The sequence below is a fragment of the Puma concolor genome, chromosome C2, assembly GCF_028749965.1.
Source record: "Puma concolor isolate L17-30 chromosome C2, mPumCon1.1.hap2, whole genome shotgun sequence".
NCBI lineage: Eukaryota > Metazoa > Chordata > Mammalia > Carnivora > Felidae > Puma > Puma concolor.
In genome coordinates this window covers 29,069,822-29,091,706 of record NC_141675.1, presented here as the reverse complement: position 1 = coordinate 29,091,706, position 21,885 = coordinate 29,069,822, and the positions used below count along the sequence as shown (strand labels likewise).

The 21,885-nt window shown below is 39.4% G+C and overlaps 1 long non-coding RNA gene across 1 annotated transcript in view; it reads right to left on the bottom strand.

Annotated features, from left to right (window-relative positions):
* LOC147577162 (uncharacterized) overlaps positions 1-21,885 on the bottom strand; it is a 230,659-nt gene that overhangs the window by 136,778 nt on the left and 71,996 nt on the right. Inside the window, exons 2-3 of the long non-coding RNA XR_015255760.1 lie at positions 13,135-13,296; positions 2,082-2,169 (exon numbers count right to left, since the gene is read on the bottom strand). This is a non-coding gene — a long non-coding RNA (uncharacterized LOC147577162). The remainder of the gene's footprint in view (positions 1-2,081; positions 2,170-13,134; positions 13,297-21,885) is intronic.

Sequence of the window (21,885 nt, the reverse complement as noted above, 5' to 3'; positions counted from 1 at the left end):
AGAGCCCTGTGTTGGGCTCCACATTGACAGCATGGAGCCTGCTTGGGATTCTCTTCCCCTCTCTCTGCCCCTCACCTGCTCATGCACACATGCACCCATGCTCGCTCTCTCTCTCTCTCTCTCTGTCTCTAAATGAACTTAAAAAAATTTTTTTAATTAAAACAAAAAAGTGGAAGGAGCGCCTGGGTGGCTCCATTGGTTGAGCATCAACTTCAACACAGGTCATGATCTCACGGTTCATGAGTTCGAGCCCCTTGTTGGTCTCTATGCTGACAGCTCAGAGCCTGGAGCCTGCTTCGGATTCTGTGTCTCCTTCTCTCTTTGCCCCTCCCCTGCTCATGCTTTGTCTCTCTCTGTTTCTCAAAAATAAATAAACATTAAAAAAAATTTTTTTTAATGTGGCTAATGGTCATGAGCTTGGACAGTATAGCCTTCGTATGGTTTCCAAGAACTTGACAAAGAGTCAAAACTCTTCTCTTCAAAGAAACCCCAAATGATTGTCATTTCCCAAACTGACTTTTGAACATTAGTCAGACTGATGTCTGCATGGTTTAAAGGATTCTATTTGCTGTAGACACCTGCTAGTCCCAGGGGGGAACTTAAGGCCATGTCTGATAGAAGTTTGCCCCACAGTAATGAAATGGATTGTGGCATTTGGAAACACTCTCACTCCTCCCCTTGGCCCATGAGATTCCCAGGGTATGACCTTACACACAGTTTATACAGAGCTTTATCTGATTCTCAGATTCTAAACCAAGAAAATAACAGGGTCTCCTGGTGAGTTTCTTGAGAAGAAAATGAAATCGGTCTGACAGCCTGGCCTCCCTTCAGCAAGAGCTTGTCACTCTTACTAACAGATTCCTTCCATGTGGCCAGTTCCTCCACATGCTATAATGCTATGGTTCTATAATATGCTATAATCCTCTATTTTCCTACTCTCGCCCAAATAAATTTAGTCCCTGGTGGAAACCACCCCTGGGGTCTATGCAGTGAAATTCACTTCAACTAACCAAAGAATTAGGCTTTTGTTATGAACGAGGCCATAAATTTAACTAAAGATAGTTTTCATTTAATGCAGTTCTCATTTAATCCAATGAATTTAATCCAATAAATGCCTAGATCATTCATTAATAATAAATTAATAATGTTCTGAGGTGCCTTTAAGTCCATTTAGGCTTGGTGGAAAATCATGCTGTAATCATTTAGTAATACCTTCCATGGGCTCACAAATGGAGACTTGTGGCTTCTGTAATATCTGCCATCCCTATATGAAGCAGTGTGGGGCCACACAGCTGAGGAAAACATAATCCAAACAAATTTTCCACTATGTCCAACAAGAGAGCATTACCAGTACAATAGGAGCACAGAGATAATAGAGATCTATAGCAACTGGAAATACTGTGGAAGAATATTCCACAGTATACTCATGGAAGAGGCAGCATTTGAGCTTGGGTCTTGAGAGATGAGTGGATTGTGGAGTACATAAGGAGGGCAAAGGCATTACCAGCAATGATAGACACAGGAATGCACAGCATGTCAGAGGAAGAGCAAATGTTGGGTGACAAGGCACTGAAAGATACTACTAAAAAGACAACATGGAACCCAATCCAGAAAGGCATTGGATGCCATGCTATGGAACTTGTTCTGTAGTTAGGGAGCCAGCAAGTTTTTTGAGCAAAGTTGTAAAATAGTCAGATCTGTATTTTAGAAAGACAAGTTTGACTGCATGAGCAGGGTAGATGGGTGAAACAATATGTCAAATATAGCAAATTATTCTATTAATTTAGTTGCAGTATAACTTACACAAAATTCTAAAATTGAGTCATAACGTGTGTTATGAACATTACTGTTGATTGCCACTACAACACCCATTCTCTCTCTTCTTTATTAGTTTATAAATCTTAATTTTGTTCAGGCAGTAAAATGCACAAAGCATTTGGGACTTTCACCTTACTTAGGAATCGGATCATAAAATTCATTGCCCTTTGCTGGGGAATTTTTCAATAAACACAGAAAAGGCATTTGGCAAAATTCAGTGTACACATATGATAACTTTTGGAGATTATGGTTATGTTTATTACCTTGATTGTTGTTTCAAAGGTGTATGTCAGACTCATCAAATTGTATATGGGTATTCCATAGAGATACGATAGGTTGAGTTCCAGACCACTGCAATAAAGCAAATATCACAATAAAGTGAGTCAAGTGGGTTTTTTGGTATCCCAGTGCATATAAAATTTCTATTTACACTATACTATAGTCTGTTAAATGTGCAGGAACATTATGTCTAAAAAAACAATGTATGTACCTCAATTAAAGAATATTGCTAAAAAATGCTAACCATCATCTGAACTTTCAGTGAGTTGTAACCACTAATTACAGATTACCGTACTAATACAATAATAGGGAAAAGTTTGAAATATTCTGAGAATTACCAAAATGGGACACACAAAAAAACACAAAATGAGCAAATGCTTTTGGATAAATGACACTGATAGACTTGCTTGACACATGGTTACCACAAACCTTCGATTTATAAAAAATTCAGTATCTGTGAAGCACAATAAAGCAAAGTGCAAAAAAACAAGGTATCCTTATACATTAAACATATGCAATTTTTTGTATATCGACTATACCTTTATAAAGTGTTTTTTTAAACTCTCATCAAAGCAGGAATAGAAGAGATCCCTCCATCTGATTAAAGGTACTAAGAAAAAACATGCAACTAATGTTTTCCCTAATGGTGAAATACTAAACACTTTCACCCTAAGATTGGGAGCAAGGCAAGGATATCTGCTGTCATTACTTTTCCTAAACATTGTCCATAAGGTGTTAGCCATGCACTAAAACAAGAAAAACAGGTAAAAGGCATAAAGTTTGGAAGGAAGAAGTAAAATTATCTTTATTCACACTCAACAAGACTATATGCATAAAATTTAAAGGATCTACTAAACAACTGGTAGAATTAATCATTGAATTTCTCAAAGGCACAGGATACAATATCAATATACAGAAATCAATTATTTCTTTTGTTTGTTTGTTTGTTTATTTTAATATATTTTTCATTTGAGTTTTTTAAAAGTTGCCAGCACTGAGAACACTGAAGATACCTGTGAGTGATTTGCTTATATTTTGAATACGACACATAACCCTGCTAATATTTCTGACTCAGTTAGCAACCTTAGCTCGACTAAAAGATACCTCTTCTATTCACCAACTTGTGCCATTGATTCCATAATGCCTCCTTTCTAAGGGTAGAATTTTATTTATTTATTTTTTTTCAATATATGAAGTTTATTGTCAAATTGGTTTCCATACAACACCCAGTGCTCATCCCAAAAGGTGCCCTCCTCAATACCCATCACCCACCCTCCCCTCCCTCCCCTCCCTCCCACCCCCCATTGGGGTACAAGTGCCACTATGCATCAGTACTCCTGTATCCCTTGGGTAAATTACTAGCAGTGCTATTGCTGGGTCATAGGGTAGGTCTATTTTTAATTTTTTGAGGAACCTCCACACTGTTTTCCAGAGTGGCTGCACCAGTTTGCATTCCCACCAACAGTGCAAGAGGGTTCCCATTTCTCCACATCCTCTCCATCATCTATAGTCTCCTGATTTGTTCATTTTGGCCACTCTGACTGGCATGAGGTGATATCTGAGTGTGGTTTTGATTTGTATTTCCCTGATGAGGAGCGACGTAGAGCATCTTTTCATGTGCTTGTTGGCCATCCGGATGTCTTCTTTAGAGAAGTGTCTATTCATGTTTTCTGCCCATTTCTTCACTGGGTTATTTGTTTTTCAGGTGTGGAGTTTGGTGAGCTCTTTATAAGAAATCAATTATTTCTATATTTTGTTTTTTAAATTTTTAAATTTTTAATTCATTTTATTTTTTATTTTTAATTCCACTATAGTTAACATACAGTGTTTACAGTGTTATATTAGTGTATTTCTATATTTTGTCATTAAACATTTGGAAAAAAGAGTCTTAAAGATACCATTTTAAGTATATACTAAAAAGCATTGAAAGCAGGAATTCAAACAGATATTTGTACACTCATATTCATAGCAGCATTATTCATAATAGCCAAAAAGTAGAATCAGCCCAAGAATCCATAGATGGATGAATAAACAAAATATGGAAAATACATACAATAGAATATTATTCAGTCTTAAAAAAGAAAGAAAATTCTGACACCTGCTACAACATGGATGAACCTTGAAAACATTATGTAAAGTGAAATAAGCCAGTCACAGAAGGACAGATACTATATGATTCCACTTATATGGAGCACCTGGAGTAGTCAAGTTCATAGAAACAGACAGTAGAATGATGGTTGCTGGGGGGAAGGGGGAGGGAAGAATAGGGGATTTAGTGTTCAATGGGTACAGAACCTCAGCTTGGGAAGATGAAAAGAGTTCTGGAGATGGATGGTAGTGATGGTTTATATATGTATGTAAAATAGGAATAAATTTAACAAAAGACATGCAAGTCCTATGCACCAAAACCCACAAAACATTGCTGAGAGAAATTAAAGATGACCTAAGGAAATGGAGAAAAAAGAACTATGTCAGACACTCACCCCACATGATTTCAAGAGTTATTATAAAAGTACAGTAATCAAGATGGTGCGGTATTGGTAAAGGATAAATAGATTAATGGAACAAATTAAAGAGACCAGAAATAGACCACACATTTAGAGTCAATTGATTTTGGACAAAAGTCTTTTAAATAAGTGATGCTCGTACAACTGGATAAGTATATGGAAAAATATAATATGAGATGAACTATAAACCTAAATACAAAAATTGAAACTACATGGCTTCTAGGAGACCACATATGGTCTAGGGTGAGTCCCAAGAATTTGTATTTCAAACAGGTTTCCTAGGTAATCTGTATGTTGCTGGTCCAGGGACCACATTTTGTCATTATTTTTTAACATCATGGTACAAGAAAAAAATAAATAAATGCTAACATTTTTTCCACTCAAATCTCCCCCTTGAATAGTTAGAAAGTAAAATAGCAACTCCTTAGGAATAAATTTAAAGTATTAATAATTTAGGATTAAGTATAAATGATAGAATCTGTGAAGAAACATCTTTTTCAACAATGTTGAATTTAGGACTAGGAAGCCATGGTTTTGTGAGAAGCCTAAATGGGATACTATGCCCCAAGAGAAATTTATTGCATCAACAACATGCCTTAACCCAAAGAAAAATAATCATGCATATAATATGTACCCTTGCTCATGTGTCCAACATGAAGATAAGATACTCAAATATAATTCAGACTGGTGGCCCATTCTTGCTAACTTGTGCTTCATGGTGAAATATCACTGCCACTTCCGTGGATTAATAAAAACCTTCTGTATGGAGGCTTTCCTATTATTCGTCTGTGATTTGTTCGCCATTGTAATGGCAATCACTCTCTGTGTCACGCTTCTTTTTGCTGTCTTTTAAATTTTAGCCAGGCAGTATGCTCTTAGTGCATACTTCTTAGAGCAGTAAACAAGCTTTAAACACATAGGAATTTTAGAGCTTTATAAAGGGGACATTACAGATGATGATCTGACAGAGAGAAACACAAGAGAGTGTAAGGACAAAGAGCATGGGCAATGGAGTCAGGCAGTCCTCAGGTCAAATCCTGCTTCACCATTTACCTAGTAAATGTTTCTCCAACCACTCAAGGTCTCAGTTTCCTTATGTGTAAGATGAGCTCTTGTGAAGATCAAATGAGACAATGTGTAGGAAGTACTCAGCCCATTGCCTGAGACCATTGTGAGTAACTACTGTAACTGGAATAATATCTTAAGCCATTAAATGTGTATTTCTCCTTTCTATTTTCATATGAAGCATCTCCTTAGCCACTATAAAGCATTTATCTGGAGAAGGAGGTAGACAGGGAGTATGGAGTAGAAATGAGAGGAAAGACAATTAGATTTATTGCAGAAACATAAAGAAAAATAGTCAATATTCAGATTCTGGCAGCCAAAATAGAATGTTTTCGAGCACTCATAGAGAAAAAGAGACAGAGAGAGAGAGAGAGAAGAGAAATCTGAGGTGCTGAGCATTTTATCTAAGAGACTGAATATTTTCCCTAAAGGCGCCATGTGGTAGACTGTTTGCCAAACTGGCTGCTGTCATTCCCATGTTTGTTTCTATGCCCTTTGCAACGTGACTTGGCAGCTCCTCCCATTGGGAAAATGTTCCAGCAGACTGAGCAGCAAGTGCAAAGACCCTCAGGCAAGAAGGCATTTGACAGTGTTCAAGGAACACAGAGAAAGCCAGTGTGGTTGGAGTGCAAGGAAAAGGAAGAGGACAATGACAAGTCAGAGAATGGACAGCACCAGATCACATACAGCTTTTGGGACTAGGAAACCCCTGGCAACATAAGGACCAAAACCAAACCACTGTGGCCTGTTTATACATGAGTACAAGAGGACCTATGTTAAAATATTAAACTACTTTCATTCCAGTTGGTAAACAGCCACGGTCCTGATGCCCCTAGTTGTCCCCATAGCCCTGGCAAATCAGAGCTCTCTCCCCGGACCATAAACCTTTCATGATCCTGTAATTTAAGAATCAGGGTACATAGAAGCTTCTAATATGAATCTAGTGCCATGACTATAGATGTGCAACATTATCCCTAGGTAAAAGGGAGAGCATTTCTTCTTCTTCTTCTTTTTAATGTTTATTTATTTTTGTGAGAGAGAGAGAGAGAGAGAGAGAGAGAGAGAGAGCAGCAGGGGAGGGGCAGAGCGAAAGGGAGACACAGAATCTGAAGCAGGATCCAGGCTCTAAACTGTCAGCACAGAGCCCAATGTGGGGTTTGAGCACATGAACTGCGAGATCATAACCGGACGCTTAACCGACCGAGCCACCCAGGCACCCCAAAGGGACAGCATTGCTTTATCTACATCTTCATGAAGTTCAAAATAAGCATGAATTCCTTCCATCAGTAAATACTTACTACTCATGGGTCAGGAGGTATTACAGGTGTCAGGGATGAGAGAGGGTAAACAAACCAGTTTTTACCCCCACAAAGCTTAGAGTTCAGCATTCAGGCAAATTGTTGCCTGTAGGTAGTAATTTCTAGGCACCTAAACTCCACAACAGAAATCATCTGAGACTTCTAAAATGTACTGACGCCTAGGTCCCACCCCCCCCAGTGGGGATGATTTCATTGCTCTGGGGTGTTTCCAGGGAACTGGCAATTTCTAAAAGTTCCCCAGCTGATTCAATGTGCTGCCAGGGCTGAGAACCTCTCTCTTAGAGAGAGATGAGCCAATATGGAAAACAGAAAGTGGGATTTCCACGTTAAGTAAAATTATGGGTACAAACCTAGAGAATTAAGTCTTCTCTGCATGTCAACTAATAAAGATAAATCAAGATAGAAACATGATTTCTTAAAAGGTACTTTTCAGGAAGTTCTGGAAGCTGTCTTTGTAGAATGGCATTCTGACACAATGCTTGCTGGCAGTCTGATCCAATGTTAGGCAGGTTAACTACTCATATTCCGACAATCTCCAGACTTTTTGAAATAAAATTCCTGGGGGAGCCAAGATGGCAGAACAGCATGGAAGCTTTTTGTGTGTCTCACGTCCATGAAATACAGCCAGACCAACACTAAGCCATTCTACATACCTAGAAAACTGATTGGAGGATTAACACAACAATCTGCACAACCTGAACCACAGAATTCAGCAGGTACGCAACACGAAGAGCTGAACTTGGGGAGCAAGAAGTCCCGAAAGGTAGGGAACCCCTTTTGCAGGCAGAGAGAGGATGGAGACTGGGGAGGGGAGGAGCATACGGGGAAAAGCACCCCTCCCCAAAAGCAGCTGGAGAGAAAGTGGAAAATTGGAAATAGCTGCAGGGACTAAACTAAAAAGAGAGGAAGGGGAAAGGAGAGGGTTTAAATTCCATTAAGACTGAAATAAAATTCCTCAGGAGAAGAACTTCTAAATATAAACACTCCTACTACCCTTCCCTTCCCCCCCCCCTCCATGACCTGGACACTCTCAAACTCTACACCCCCACCCAAAGCTAGCCATCAGCCTGAGGAATGAGACTGTGTCTGGAATTCCAGGCCGTAGATGAGGATTCCAACACCGAAGATACGAACCATGACTTGGTGGATTGAGATTGCTTGTCAGAATGATTTCTTACCTTTCTAATTGCTTTCCAGTTGCTTCCCTAAGCTGTCCATCAAGTGACAAATGTTTGTTTAGGATGAGACAGAACTGAAAACACCCCAAAAGGTTGACCTAATGAAGAGTCCAGAGGAGATGATGAAAGGAAACATGTGCCAAAGGCTGGGCTGCAGCGTAAGTATTTTCTAGAGTCACTGGATCACAGAGAAGCAGCAAAGCACATTCTGGGGCAATGAATATGCTCTTCACTAGCCCTTGATTATTCTACCCTAATGAAGGGGAATAATAATGCGGGTTTTCTGAAAGAGCAGCTGATTTTAATGACCGTTTTGGTTTTGACTCTGGAAATCACTACTAGGTAAATAAAAAGGTATGCAGCATGTCTAAGTATATTTCAGCTGGGTGGTGTGGAATGTGGCCAAGAATGCTAGAGAGTAAATGGCTTAGGATTTCAAAACTCACCAGAGAAAAACCACAAAAGAGAAACATCTCAAAGGAAATAACAGAGCCCTGAGTTATGATTTAGAAAGCAAGGTCCTTATCTCTGGTCTATAGTGACCAGGTGTATGACCCAGGTAAGTTACTCCCCTGTGCCTCAGTTTCCTCATTTTTAACATGAGAGGGCTGCACTTACATGATCTCCAGTGGGATGGATGGATAAAATAGAATTTAATATCTGTGTGTGAGGGAAAGAGAAAGTATTGAGATCTGCAGCCTGAAGATTACAGTTGGAGCCCAAGATACTCTTGAGGATGAGGGTGGGAAGGCATCAGGACCCCAACACTTTGTTTCAGAAATTAAAACTAGTTGGAGTGGACTGGAGGTTGCCCTGAGCAAGGCTCAAAGTCAGAGAATGACCACAAGACCCATCAGATAAACTCACCATCAAGGAGAAAAAAGTAGGACTGCCAGCCCAGCCTCTGCACAGACTTAGGAATTCAAAAAGGAGGCTGTAAATCAGTACCCACAAGGACTGGACCCATCCCAGGAATCAGGTAGCAGTCTTGAGTACTGGACAAGTGGCTGTGTGAGGGAACATGAGGAACTATAGGAATGGGCATCCAGACCAGGTTTGCCTAGAGTCCGCCCCAGGTGGAACTTACTCCTGAGGTCTGGGAATCTTCTCTCTGGCCTCTGAAGGAAGAGCAGTGATCCAAGCAAAAGTCTGCACTAGCGGTTCCTTGGGAGCCACCAGTCTTTCGTGGGGGTAGTGGAGACCCCTGGCCTTGAGGGGACATCTCTACTGAGACTCCAGAAGCAGAAGTGGAAGTGATCATGATGGCTCTGGCATATGGGAAGGACATGGTATTTCCTGTTCACTGGCCATATGAGGGTTCACATGTTCAACTTTGGGAGCCCACCTGAGTGGTGCCTTATCTATATCCCAAACTATAAATTAGGCCATGCCAATTACAGATCTATAAGATCCCTCATGGCTCCAGTATGCTGTGATTCAAAACAAAACCCAAAGACTGACTTTAATTCAGAGTTTTGTGTACAACTAACTATATCCTTAAGTTTGTAGACACTGGGACTCTTATCTACAAAAAGGAGAGATGTGTAAACTAGAGATCCATCTGTGACCATTAAATAGCCTAAAATTAACAAAGAAGGCATATCGCTGCTAATAATACATGAATTCACTCCATTGCATTCATTAGAAATCATTAAATTGAAAGCTGGTAAAGCAAAACATAATTATATAGTTTGGATATCTAAAAATTTTTCATTAGAGAGAGAAGATTTGTATGTGTGTAAAATACAAGTGTGTTACTCTGAAATTGCAACTGAAATACAAGCTTACTTTAGGGAAGTGATTGTTATATTAATTTCCTATTTAAAATGGCCCTAGACAATAACTATCAGCATTGTAAATTTGCAGACTGTTTGAACCAGCAATTTTACATGTAGAAATTTATCCTGATGAAATTTTGCACATGTATACAAAGCTAAATACATAAGAATGTTCAATGTCACAACGCTGTTAATAAAGAAAAAATTGGAAAAAAATTGAAATGCTCATTAATAAGGGATCAGTTAAATAAACTATCAGCCTTGCATATGCTGAATGTTCTGAATTTACTAAAAGTGGTCAAATATATCTTTGTAGTAAAGAAATAATTTTATATTAGCTGACACAGCTGTCGTTTATAGTTTGTTTACCCCACCTCTATTCCCTGCTTTAAATCAAATCTGTATTGAGGCTGAGGTATTCACTGTATCAGAGAGGTATGGTTATAAACAGCACTGATCAGTTCAAAGGGGTAAATGCACCCTGATGTTTATAGCAGCATTATCAACAATAGTCAAACTTATGAGAGCCCAAATGTCCATTGATTGATGAATGGATAAAGAAGATGTATATATACGATGAAATGTTATTCAGCCATCAAAAAGAATGAAATGTTGCCATTTGCAATGACATGGATGAAGCTAGAATGTATTAAGCTAAGTGAAATAAGTTAATTAGAGAAAGACAAATATCAAATGATTTCACTCATATGTGGAATCTAAGAAACAAAACAGATGAACTTATGGGGTAGGGGTGGGGGAAGAAGAGAGGGAAACAAACCACAAGAGACTCTTAACAATAGAAAACAAACTGAGGGTTGATGGAGGGAGGTATGTGGGGGATGGGCTAGATGGGTGATGGCTACTAAGGAGGGCACTTGTGATAAGCACTGGATGTTGTATGTAAATGATGAGTCACTGAATTCTACTCCCGAAACCAATATTGCACTGTATGCTAACTAAAAGTGAAATAAAAAATAGTAATAAAGTTATTGTTGATAATTCTGCTATAAACATAAGGGTGCATGTACCCCTTTGAATTGATCAGTGTTCTTTATAAACATACCTCTCTGATATAGTGAATCCCTCAGCCTTAATACAGACTTGATTTAAAGCAGGGAATCGAGGTGGAGTAAATAAACTAAATGACAGCCATGTCCGCTAATATAAACTGATCACATAAAGTTAGAATTCTTAGTGCTTACCACCAAAGAAATGAAACTTAGAGAAAAGTATTCTCACCATCTATCAGGCACACATTTGAGAATGAAAGAGAACGCTGTAAATAAGACATGGAAATAACCTGGACTATTCTAAGGAAACAAGAACACTGTACTTACAGACTTTCCCCTCAGGTTAACTCATTTATTATAAACCAAAGACAAATGTCATCTTTTAGCAGATAAAGTCCTTGCTTTAATGGAGCTTTAGATAAAGGGAGATGGAAATTAATATCATTTGTAAATATCTTCTCTCATTTAGTAGGTTGCCTTTTTGTTTTATTGATGGTTTCCTTCGCTGTGCAGAAGGTTTTTAGTTTGATGTCATCCCAATAGTTTATTTTTGCTTTTGTTTCTCTTGACTTAGGAGACATATCTAGAGACATTTCTATGGCTGATGTTAGAGACATTACTACCTGTGTTCTCTTCTGGGATTTTTATGGTTTGGGGTCTCACATTTAGGTCTTTAATCCTTTTGAGTTTATTTTTATGTATGGTGTAAGAAAGTGGTTCAGTTTTATTCTTTTGCATGTAGCTCTCCAGTTTTCCCAGCACCATTTATTTTCCTCATTGCATCATTGCATATTCTTGCCTCATTCATCATAGATTAATTGGCCACGTAAGCCTGGGTTTATTTCTGGGCTCTCTATTCTGTTGTATTGATCTATGTGTCTATTTTTGTGCCAGTACCATACTGTTTTGATTACTACAGCTTTGTAGTATATCTTGAAATCTGGAATTGTGATATCTCCAGCTTTTTTTTCTCTTTCTCAAGATTGTTTTGGCTATCAGGGGTCTTTTGTTATTCCATACAAATTTTAGTATTTTTTCTAGTGTTGTGAAAAATCCTGTTGCTGTTTTGATAGAGATTGCATTGAATCTTTAGATTGCTTTGGATAATAAGGATATTTTAACAATATTAATTCTTCCAGTCCATGAGTATGAAATATCTTTCCATTTGTTTGTGTCATCTTCAATTTCTTTCATCAGTGTTTTATAGTTTTCAGAGAATAGATATTTCACCTCTTTGGTTAAGTATATTCCTAGGTATTTTACTCTATTTGGTGCAATTGTAAATGGGATTATTTTCTTAATTTGTCTTTCTGCTACTTTATTATAATGTATAGAAATGCTACCAATGGAAAGTAATAAAGCAAATAAAGTAATGAACAAGATAGCTAGAGGCTGATAAAGCTTTGAAGAGAATTGAAAAACTGGGTGAAATGATGCAGGGTGGAGAAGTAAACAGTCAGGAAGGCTTTCTTGAGAAGATATTCACCTTAATGTCCAGACATGATTGGGCATGCCAACATGTGGGGAAAGAATGCTCCAGATAGATAACGGATAAGGCCTGTTTGTGTTGAAGGAACAGACCTCATGAATAGGATAACTTACTGGAGGCTTCAGCTGATTCACAGTTTAGGGAAATAAATAAGAAGGAAGGAAATTGTGGAACCAAAGGACAACTGAAGGAGGGAGATAGATGAATGATGTGTCTGGAAAAGAAAATTAGTAAAGGCAGGAAAAGGAAAGCATGAACACCAGAAAGAACAATCCTTGCACCTGTTCCAGACTAGAGGTGGTATATGGACAGTGCCTGGACTGGCTTACATGAAGGGCAAAGGAATTTTCCTAAGACTTCAGGGAGATCAGAGGGGAATATCAAGAAGACCTGATTGGAGAAGTGTATCCTAGTCAAGGAAAGGCTAATGTAGAATTTAGTCTTAAACATATTTATTATGATTACAATTTGTCTTAGGCTAAGTAACCGGGAATTGAGCTGACTTGAAACTCTAAGTAGAAGAGGTAATAGAAATTGTTGAATATTGTCTCTGTTAGGAAATGCTCTGCAGTGATGAATATTTTGCAAGTCCATCTTTTTTGGATGCTGTATTGTGTTCCATTGATCTATGTGTCTATCCTTTTGCCAATAACACACTGTCTTGATTTATAAAGACTTTATAAATTCTTACCTTTCAGAGTAACTCTTAATATCAGGCAGTGTGAGTCCTCCAACTTTGTTCTTTTCCAAATTGTTTCACCTATTCTGCAATCCCGTATTTTAAAATCTTATTTTAGTATTTTGTGGAATTTTTTTCATATTTATTAAATAGAGCTGGTTTATTTACTTCTATCTGGGAAAAAAAAGAAAAGAAAAGAAAGAGGAGCTGTCAGTAACATACCTTGGGCTGCAAGTGACAGAATCCTTCATTTCAGGACTTTGAACAAAGAGGAATTCATTTTTCCCCACAACAGAGAAAGTCTAAAGACAGATGTCTGCTACCATTGGTTCAGTGGCTCAGTAATGTGAAGGCCAACATCTCTTGACCTCTCCCTCATAGTCACAAATGGTAACTACAGCTGCTGCCATCTTGTCCATTCAAAGTAGAAAAGAGGGGAGAGAAGGGGGGTCACTTATGTCCCATGATCCAGAATTATATCACATAGTCTCTTTGGCTGCAACGGAGTTTGGGAATGGTGTGTTTTTTTTTCCAGCTCATATAATAGGCCAGAAAGAAGGGGTTTGATATGAGAGTTGGTAGTGCCAACCTATAGTGTTTGCCACAAATGTTAATGAGAAGTTTCAAAAAAAAAAAAAAGGAAAAAAGGTTTTCATTGAATTCTTCCCTCTTCAAAAACATCAGCAGAGGAACCCGTGATAAAGAATCCATCTCAAAGCACATCATTTTCCTTATCAGTGTTGGATGGGAACCATCTCATTTCCTCCTGGTCCTGCTGTCCCCTGCCATGAGAGTTAGCTCTCCTCTAGCATTTGATAGCATTCACACAGTCCTTGAGTCAGATCAGCTATAAAAACAAACCTGGTCTGTTACTAAGGAACAAGAGTGACATTATGACCAGACTACAAGCATAGCTCTCTTCAGTAAATTTGTAAGGAAAGAATATTGGAATTCAATGCATGTCCATAAACTGCCCATTTCAGTCCCTGAATGGGGAAAGCTGGGCATTTCTTCTTTTCTCTCATTCAATAAACATTTATAGGGTTCCTATGTGTCAGGCACTGGGTGTTTTTATTCCTCTTCCCTTTATTATTGTTTCCTGTCCTGTTTTCTTGTATTACTTTTATTTATTATTATTTTTCATTCTAAGTATATATGGGAATATGTGTGTGTGTGTGTGTGTGTGTGTGTGTGTGTGTGTGTATAAAAGTATAAGACAATATGTCAAACTTGCAGAGTGCACAGCACTGTCACTACAGCTTTCTCTCTGGTCTCCCTGTGGGGGCCAAAAAGCACCACTCACTCCCTTTTGAGAAGCCTGGAAAGGTATGGAAGAATCAAGATGTAGGAGTTTATCTGTGAGGAACGCTGCTTCTTACAACATTCAGGTACTTATTCGTGCATTTGTTTATTCAGTAAATATTTATTGAGTCCCTTTGCTAGATTCTGGAGATATTGTGGTATACATACAGACACAGTGTCTACCGTCATTGAACTTATATATGTTGTAGGACAATGTTTTTGAAATACTAACCAATGTTATTTTCTCTCAATAGTTACTTTTTTCTCTCCCTGTTCCCACTTCAGTAGCTAGGCTCTGATTATTGTCTCAGGGAAGAGATGTAATAAGTAGAAGACAGAGAAAAAAGGAGAGACTTCCTGTACTTACAGGAATAAAAGTAATACTAGGCATAGAGTATATGTTAGCATGAGCTTCACCTCCCACAGATACCCCACTAAGTGACAAAAGATTTCTCTGAGCTGAAAGGAGAAAGAAACATGGAAAGCAAGGGAATTTCCATAGAGGCCAGTGGGGATAGGAAGGACAATCAGATCTGAAGGGTCATGGATAAGAACTATGTCAGTCAAGGGCCACAGTGAGGAGAATTTGTGGACACCCAGGAACCAGATGGTAGTCAAGGATGCATTTGCCAACACCACCTATCACCCACACCTGGGCCCATATCAGCCATCCTTTCTCCAGCCATCCAAACTCCATGCTTGCCTTTTCTTCTTGGGCATATAGTTAGGCTCTATTTCCCAGCCTCCCTTGCAGTTAGATGAAACCATATCACAAACCAGTGAGTTCTGGCCAAAAGGATGTGGGGGGAAGCGATATATACCACTTCCTATCCTGTTCATAAATATTTCCAGTGCAACCCTCCATGATCCCTCTCTCCTGTTCTGTCAAATATAAATGATGGACTCCAAGGCCTTAGGAAATGGCAGAGCCAAAAGATAAAAGGAGCCTGGGTCCTTGGGTCCCTGTTTGGAAGAGAGCCACTCTGATCAGAAACATCCGCACTAGGTTCTTGTGTGAGCAGAAGTTAATTTTTACTGCACTGAGTCACAAAAATGTTGCAGTTGGTTGCAGAAAGCTTTGTCTACTCTTCTAATATTTCAAGCAGCTTTCCAGCTCAAGCAATACATTCTTCTCCCTGGACTTAGTTCACTCCTTGTCCAGCTCACTCCATGAGGACAGGCACCCCATTGCAAAATACCAGGATACAGTAAGCACCCACCCCCAAAGGAGGGTGAGGCCCTTATAATCTACCATGGCAGTATGCCAGTAAGAGAGGGAAAGGTCCTACTTTTACATTTGTGAGGCTAACCAGAACCTGCTTAAGATTTACTGAGCTAGGAAAAAAAAAAAAAAAAAAAAAAAGATTTACTGAGCTAGGGGCCCCTGAGTGGCTCAGTCGATTGAGTGTCTGACTCCTGATTTTGGCTCAGGTCATGACCCTAGGGTTGTGGGATCAAGCCCCACCTCAGGCTCCATGCTGAGCATGAGCCTGTTTAAGATTCTCTCTCTCTCTCTCTCTCTCTCTCTCTCTCTCCTTCTACCTCTCCCCCCCCCCCCACACACACACATGCTCTCGCTCTCTCTCTCTCTCTCTCATAAATAAATAAATAAATAAATAAATAAATAAATAAATAAATAAATAAGATTTTTTCTTGGGCTGGGAGACTAAACACACAAACATCACACAATATAGAAGGGGAGAGAAATACTAAAAAGTTATGTGTAGAATTACAAATTGTGCTAAGCTCTATGGAGAAAAAATACAAATAGTCTGGCAAAAATATCAGGTGGGAATAGAACTCATATTAAGGAGTGGGAATGAATAAAGACTCTCTGAAGAAGGAACCCCTGAACTGAAACCTATCAGGAAAACCAGAGTCGAGCAGATTAGAAGTTGGGGGAATATCATTCAGGCAAAAGGAATGGAATGTGCAAAGGCCCTGGGAAAGGAAAGAGGTTGGCTCATTGAGGATCTGAAAGATGTCAGTCTAGCTGTGATGTAGACAGAGAGGAAGAGAAGTGTAGGAGATGGGGATGGGGAAATAAGCTGAGCCAAATTTATAAAGGGCCATGTAGGCCTGGCTCTTGATTTTATATTTTATTATAAGAACCTAGGAAGAAGAATTTTAAGCAGGGATCATGGTCAGCATTGCAGTTTTAAAATATCAAACTGGCCAACATGGAGATGGGATGGGAAGGAGGCAAAAATGGAAGGAGAAAGCCCATGTAGGAGGCTATTTCAGAAATTCAGGCAAGAGATAATGATGTGTTGAATTAGAAAAGTAGCAGCATGCATATGGAGAGAAATGGATGGGTTTAAGATATGCTTGGGAAGTTGAATAGAAGAGCAATTTTTGCATTCATATCTTTAAACTCTAGTGAGAGGGGCGCCTGGGTGGCGCAGTCGGTTAAGCGTCCGACTTCAGCCAGGTCACGATCTCGCGCTCCGTGAGTTCGAGCCCCGCGTCGGGCTCTGGGCTGATGGCTCGGAGCCTGGAGCCTGTTTCCGATTCTGTGTCTCCCTCTCTCTCTGCCCCTCCCCCGTTCATGCTCTGTCTCTCTCTGTCCCAAAAATAATAAACGTTAAAAAAAAAAAAAAATTTAAACTCTAGTGAGAGACAGGAGCAGGGGGTAAGTTGTAGGAGACTCAGTTCCAGTCTGAGCCCTCTAAGGATTGAGAGGATGTGACAAACAACAGTAGCAGCAGCTTCCCCTAAGTCTGAACCACCATTTGAGCAGGATGGCTTGAAGGAGATGAGAGGCTGCGGGGAAAACTGGGCTTAGAGTCAAACAGCTGTACCCCAATTGGGTAGGTAACGGGGTGTCCACTAAAATGTGTTGTCATGCCAAAAGGGATAGAGCCTGGTTAGTTAAGCAACTTTGAAACCTAACAAATAAAGACTCTGCCCAGAAATGATCTGAACACCATGGGGGAGGGGTGGCACTCAAATAATTCCATCCTTTGCCCATTCTTAATAGCTTTTGATAATAGAGAGAAGAATAGCTAATATTATGAGGCTTTTTGTGCCAGGCCCTGTGCTAAGGAATATACGTGTATGCATTTTCTCATTTAAGCTCATTAGGGCTCTGTGAGGGAAGTACTATTATTACTTCTGTTTACTAACACTAAGGCTTAGAGATTAGTGCCTTGACCAAGCAAGGCCTTATCTCTAGTAACTACAGTAGTGTATATTCAAACCCAGCTCTAACTCCAGAGTCCACATTCCTACCCATATAAGAAAATGTGTTGAGGAGGATTCTGAAGATGTATTTGGGTTCAGTGGAGGCAAAGTCAGGTGGGTACTCTCTGGTCAATCATGTATAAGCATATGCCTTATAACCATGCAGCCTTATTCTAAAAAATAAATCACTACGATTACATAACAAAGGAAAACTGTAATTATATTTTATGATTTTATAGGATATCACATTCATATTCTAATAGCCAGTTATATTTTTTAAGCCAACTAACTAGAAAGAATATTCGAAGACTCTGGTACATGAGGGTCTCTAGACACGTTAACACAAAAATTCTAAACACGTATGAAAGATTAAAAACCTGCTTTGAGAGCCTCTTCTCTGCAGAACTCAACTGGGGAGTCACATCAGGCTAGAAAATGGTTCTGGGGCAGAGTCAAGCTTTGAGCTGTTAGGGAAAGGCTGCACTGAAACAAAACTGCATAATCTCTGGAAACCCAGTGTTAACTGGTATAAACCAACACTGTTTTTCCTGAAAGCTCTCATAAGAAAGAGCATTTTAAACCACTAATGTGGCTGTCTTCTCACCCCCTTTCCTGTCCCCGGTGGGGAAAGATGTTTATTCTTCTTACATAATTTTGCTCTTCTTTATGTCACCAAATGGCTTGTGATAGTATTACATTTGACAGATCTCTTATTGAGAAGCTGCCAACAACCAAAATATAATTAACTTAGTCTTCCAGGATTATAAAAAAAAAAAAAAAAAAGACCGTGGACCATGCACTATTTATTGGAAATAGTGTGCAACTGCTTATATCTCAATGAAATTTGCTGGGGTTGTAAAAAATTCTGCATCTCAAAGAACGCTTTGTGCAATAGAATCTTTTGCTGAAAGGAGTTGGGTCCTTAACTTTAAGAGAACAGAAGTAGGACAGGACTACACAGGGAATCAACAAGCATTCATGAAATGTCTACTTAGTCAAGCACATTGCTAAACGCTAAGGATATAAAGAAGAATAAAACCTAAGAGAATTGATAATCTAATAAAAAAAAAAAAAAGGAGAGAGGACTCCATACAGCAACTCCTAGAGTGAGAAAAAGGACATTGATGTATATATATCTATATCTATATCTATATCTATATCTATATCTATATCTATATATCTATATCTATATATAGATATATATATATGATGTATACACACACACACACATGCACATGCACACACAAACACACACATTATAATAGTTCTCAAAGTTGTAGTCCCCAGACAAACAGAATCATCTGAGAGCTTACCAGAAAGGCCCTACATGAGACCTACTGAATCACAAACTCTGAGGGTGGGGCCTACCAATCACCTCCAAGTGCACACTGTCTGGAACCCACTGGATTAGCAAAAGAGATAACAATAAAGTATAATTTCTTGGGGAATCATTGCATTAGTTACTGCTATCTAACCAAGAAATAATAAACTTGGGCACTGGGGCCTTTTGGGAGGTTGTAACCTAGCACTATGAGGCAGGTTTGAGGTTGTAGTTGTGCTAACATCTAAGGCCATTGTGTTGCCCTCCAGCTTCAATTCTTGCTATACTCTGTGTTAGTTTACTATTGCTACTATAACAGACTGCTATAAATTTGGTGGCTTAAAACAACCCACATGTATTATCTTTTTGTTCTAGAGATCCAAAGTCCAAATTCAGTCTCCCACTGGCCTGAAGTCAAGGTGTCAGGGCGCCTGGGTGGCTCAGTCTGTTAAGTGTCCGACTTTGGCTCAGGTCATGAGCTCACAGTTTGTGAGTTCAAGCCCTGCGTAAGGCTCTGTGCTGACAGCTCAGAGCCTGGAGCCTGCTTCAGATTCTGTGTCTCCCTCTCTCTTTTCCCCTCCCCCACTCACACTCTGTCTCTCTCTCCTTCAAAAATAAATAAACATTAAAAAAAATTTTTTTAAGGTGTAGCAGGTAGAGTTCCTTTTGGAGGCTCTAGTGGAGAATCCATTCCCTTGTCTCTTCCAGCTGCAGGATGCCATTTGCATTGCTTGGCTTATGGCCCTGCAGTCATCTCAACCACTGCTTTCCTCATCACATCTCTTCTGATTCTGCCCCTCATCCCTCTCTCTTGGAAGGACCCTTGCTGATTATATTGGCCCACTCAGATAATGCAGGATAATCTCTCCATCTCTAAATCCTTAATTTAATCACATTAGCAAATTCCCTTTTGCCACATAAGGTAGCGTATTCAGAGGTTTCTGGGATCAGGACATGGATATCTTTAAGGGTCATTATTCAACCTCCCATAAATTCCCCTTCAGTGTTGCTGGGGAGAATAGGGAAGAGGAAGGAAAGAGATGTTGAGTAACAGAGTTTTTAGGAGGGTAGGGCTAAAAAATGGGGTCCAATTGTTAGGTTGTTTTAATTTGTTGGGCTGTTATTCCTCTATATAAAAGCCCAGTCAAGTGCCCATGGTTGGGGTGTCCTAAAAGAAGGGCATCAATGAGGTTGGCAAGGCCCAGGACCCCCTGAGCAAGCCTCCTTATCCCTATGTTCACCTGTTTTCTAAACATCTCCACTTGAATAGACCCAGAACTGAACTCTTCATTCTTATCCCCTGTCCTGCCACCCCACTCCAACCTGGCTTTCCTCCTTACATCCTTATCTCAGATAAATGCACATAACCTATTCACTTCATACAGAAATTTACATAACATCCTAGGCTTCTCTATCTTTAAGTCCCCCAATCCTCTAAGCAGACAATGACCTCTGTCAACCCCAACTCAAGGATAACTCTTCATTTTCAACCAGACATGGTACAGGGACTCACCATTCCTCACCTAGATTTTGCAAGAGCCTCTTAACTGGTTCCCATATCTTTAGGATCACCACCTTTATCACCACTACCACAGTAGTATTTCCAAAACACAAATCTGTCACCCATTTTCCTCTGCTGCTTAAAACTCCCTAATGCCATTTTAGAATAAAGACAAACTCCTTAACAAGGTGTATAAAGCTTACTTGTTCAGTCTCATGTTTGCCATTTCCTCATATGGCAAAACAAATTATTTACATATCCCAGAGTGCACCTTGATCCTTCACACCTTCTACCTTTTCACCAGACTCTTCTTTTTGCTGGAACATCCTCACTCAATTCTGTACTTGCCTGGAGTGATGACTATTTAAGTCTTCCTCTAAACATACTGCCCTGGCCTCTTCCTTCTGTCTTACCACCCACTATTCACCCCTGGAAGCACTTATTATCCTGAATTTTAATTAGTAATCTATAGTTTCTCGGACCACTAGACTGTGAGCTCTGTAAGTGTAAGGATTGAATTTTACTCGCATCTATACTCTCAGAGCCCAGTACAGTACAGGGCACACAGTAATTGTTCAATACATTTCCCAGTTGAATTGAGCTATTACATGACATTGGGAAATGCTAGCTAAGGAAACAAAAAAGGAATGGGAGTTAAGGAGGAAAATTAGGTTAGAGTTGCAGGTGCCCAGTAACTAGAACAGGCCAGAAATTTTTTAGGGTAGAGCCATCAGTACATATGCCTATAAGGACATAAACAACAGAAGAAAAGGGTTTTCAGTAATGTCAATTGCTCCAGAGGACCAAGGCCAGAAAAAAAGTATTTGGATTAGACAAACAAGAAAGGCCTTTCAAGAGAGAAGTTTCAAGTGGAATGTAGAAGATGCATAAGAGGGAAAAAGGTGAGGGAAAAATGGTCAACCAATGTTTCTCACTTACAAGGGGTCAACCAGTGTTTCTCATACTTAATATACATCACAATCTGATGAGAGCTTGTTCAAAATGTATATTCCAAGGCTCTACTCCCAGAATTCTGATTCAACCCAGCTGGAGGTGCAGGTCTAGGGATCTGCATTTTATTTATATTTTTAATTTTTGTATTTATGTATGTATGTATGTATGTATGTATGTATTTGAGAGAGTGGGGGAGATGCAGAGAGAGAGAGGGAGAGAGAGAGAGAGAGAGAGAGAATGCCAAGCAGGGTCCATGCTCAGTGCAGAGCCTGATGTGGAGCTCGAAATCACTAACCATAAGATCATGACCTGAGCAAAACTCAAGAGTTGGATGCTTAACCAACTGAGCCACCCAGACGCCCCAGGATCTGCATTTTAAAAAGCATTCTCATGCAGTTAGTCACTTTGAGAAATATTTAAATGTTGTAGATAGATACTGAATATAAACTACATTTTGGGGGCTCCTGGGTGACTCAGTCAGTTAAGTGTCTGCCTTTGGCTC